Source organism: Fukomys damarensis, unplaced genomic scaffold, assembly GCF_012274545.1.
Source record: "Fukomys damarensis isolate Sample0158 unplaced genomic scaffold, DMR_v1.0_HiC HiC_scaffold_4, whole genome shotgun sequence".
NCBI classification, from domain to species: Eukaryota; Metazoa; Chordata; class Mammalia; order Rodentia; family Bathyergidae; genus Fukomys; species Fukomys damarensis.
Window position 1 is genome coordinate 37,881,380 of NW_022900916.1, and position 2,808 is coordinate 37,884,187.

General features: G+C 43.0%; 1 protein-coding gene across 4 annotated transcripts in view; it reads right to left on the bottom strand.

The window, feature by feature from the left end:
- Window positions 1–2,802, bottom strand: part of Ahcyl2 (adenosylhomocysteinase like 2) — a 186,251-nt gene extending 183,449 nt beyond the window's left edge. For 2 of the 4 annotated variants that reach the window (XM_010633485.2, XM_010633483.2), the window contains exon 1: window positions 2,754–2,802. The gene's annotated coding sequence lies outside the window, so the exon portion shown is untranslated. The remainder of the gene's footprint in view (window positions 1–2,753) is intronic. The other 2 variants (XM_019208860.2, XM_019208859.2) reach the window with 1 other exon arrangement.
- Window positions 2,803–2,808: the final 6 nt, after the last annotated feature.

Here is a 2,808-nt window from a genome sequence, read left to right on the forward strand (position 1 = left end):
AATCCCTGGTAAAAAAAAAAAAAAAAAAGCTTAACAAATCAAAAATATCACAGTGTGGTAAAGTGAAGTTCCACTTGAGGAAAAAACAATCTTACACCCTTCCACTTAGTATCAAGACACTTAAAAGATTCTGGGGGGAAAAAAAAAAAGAAAAAGAAAAAGCTTAGCAGTGCCTTTACTTGTGTCATACATCTGTATCCTTGCCCAGAGCTTCATCAGCAGAGAAGTGTTTTTTTTTGGGGGGGGGGGGCGATTAACACTGTAAGGCAAGCTCAGCCCTGTCTTCTATAGCCTCAAGGTTGCTGAGTAAATCTAGAATCATGAAACACACATTTTGATTCTGAAAAAAAACAGGAAGGTGGTTCATTGTCAAGGAAAATGGCCAAGAAACACATCTAAATTCAAGAAAAACAGTTTCTGGTGTGCTGGCCTGCGATTTTTTAAAACTTTATACCCAATTTATTAAACTGTATGTGTATTTCTGAGGCAGTCATGGTAGCATATACTTATGCCATGATAAGAGGAATAAGTCATTCTTCATACTAATAATGGTTATCATTTAAGACCCTATTATAAGCCGGGATTGGTGGCGCACGCCTGCAATCCCAGCACTCAGGAGGCTGAGGCAGGAGGATCACTGTGAGTTTGAGACCAGCCTGGGCTACATAGTTCCAGGTCATTCTCAACTACATAGTGAGACCCTGTCTCAAAAAACCAAAAAAAAAAAAAAAAACAACCCCTATTATATGTGCCACAGTCAATGCTTACACCTATAAAGAGGTTATAAAATATTTAACATTCAAAATATTTCTAATATTTCATTGTAACAGCATTAGCATTCTCCCTCCATCCCCCCCCCACTTTGAATACCGGGGATCAAACTCAGGACCTTGTGCTTGCGGGGAAGGCGAGGTGCCACTGAGCTAAGTCCCCAGCAGCATTGTCATTTTTATTGAACGGGAATCTGATTTGTAGAATGCAAAACTATTCTATAGCCATACCACTGCAAATGCACCTGCTCTTGTCTGTAGAATGTAAAACCCAAGAGCTAGTTGCAGGTAGGAGAAAAAGTATTGGGATTCAAACCAAAGTGTTTTTCTCACTATAAACTCCATGCTCCAAAAGCAATTTATTAAAACACTTTTACTTTCCAAAGATCTAACCTAATTACACATTTTAGATTTGTGCCTGACTCTTAATCACAAGAAAAACATCTGGCCAAAGTTATAAAACATCTCAAACTAGTAAGAAACATACCACAAATTTCCCTACTCAAATCTAGGCACAGTACTCCCAGCACCGTTGCCTCTGCTGCCTCTTCTACTATATTTCCTCCCAGAGTTTCATACTGCTTATGACATGGACACTGTCCTAAGGCATTATTAAATTCCTTCAGTCTTGCCTCTGATATCATTTATCACTGTATTTGTGTAGTTAGAAAGAAAGGGTTGAGCCAGGGATTTAGATCAGCGGCACAGTGTCTGCCTGGCAAGCACGAGGTCCTAAGTTAGATCCCCCTACAAAGAAAAAGAGAGAGAGAGAGAAAGTGGGGAGGGGAAAAAGAGAGAAAGTTATCTGCTACACCTTATTTATGAGGTAATTACAACAAAATGTTTGGTTGGATTCGAGGTTACAATTCAGCTGAGCCCTATCCATAAAATCCAAGCAGACTTCACAAATCCTTTTATTGCTGTTCTGATAAAACAAAAATCATCCACAGCTATTAAAAAATAAATCACTGTGTTATTGTCTAGGAAATCAGAGCCAACCCTTTTTTTCTATGTGCCACATTTCTGATTTTTCCAATATTAGTCTTGTGTGTGTGTGTGTGTGTGTGTGTGTGTGTGTGTGTGTGTGTGAGAGAGAGAGAGAGAGAGAGAGAGAGAGAGAGATTTAGCTTAGGGGTGGGCAGCATGGATAGTCAATGTCAGGGTGATACAGAGATATCATTACATTAGGAATGATTACTCCTTGGTGTTATTAGGCTTCCCCAAAACTGTGTACGAAAGAAGTTAGCAGTTGACACAGCCCCACAATGTTCGCTTTCCCAAGAGTACAAGCATTTCTTCACCATTTCAGGTCACAATAAAGGAACAAATAAAACATTCTCTTCTAATAATCGTTCTGGCAAACTATAAGGAGGACAAACTTCTTAAAAGAGTGAAGAACCTGTCTATTACCCTCCTACAATCAAAGAAGATGCCAAGCCCTGCAGTAACTGGGAAGGGCACAGTTATCAGTACTGCTCTACGGAATCGGCTGACCACAGAAAAGCAGAAAGTCATCATTTGCACAGAAGCAAGGCAACTCGAAGAATTTCAATGAGAGCTAACTACTGCTTACTCCTTCAAGCAGAAAAGATCTTTCTACCTTTATCGCTGGGTGAAAACCTAAAAGCGATAAGGTCTTCCTACACCGTCGGGGTCTCTTCCCGATAGCCCAGAAGAAAACACGCGAACATGTACTGAGGAGCCGCGGGGACGTAGTATTAGGTACCTCTCCTCCCCCTGCCTGTTCAGAGTGGTAAGGCAGAGCGCTACCTCCATGTTATCCTAGGAAGTGGCCGTGCCACCTGAGTCTCAGCGTCCAGCACCGGCGGCCGAGTGGGGGCAGCGGTGAGAGTGGGTCGGGGGAAAAGGGGTCTCTGCTCCTACGATCGGAAGGGAACGCGCGGGGGGTAGTGTAACCGTGCGGAGATGATCCGCGGTTCCCCTCCCTCCTCTCCTCTCCCGGAGTCAGTCCGGCCCCAATACCTTCTTGACTGTGCGCGGCGCCTCGGTGACGGTGCCGTCGGGGCTGACCAAGGCC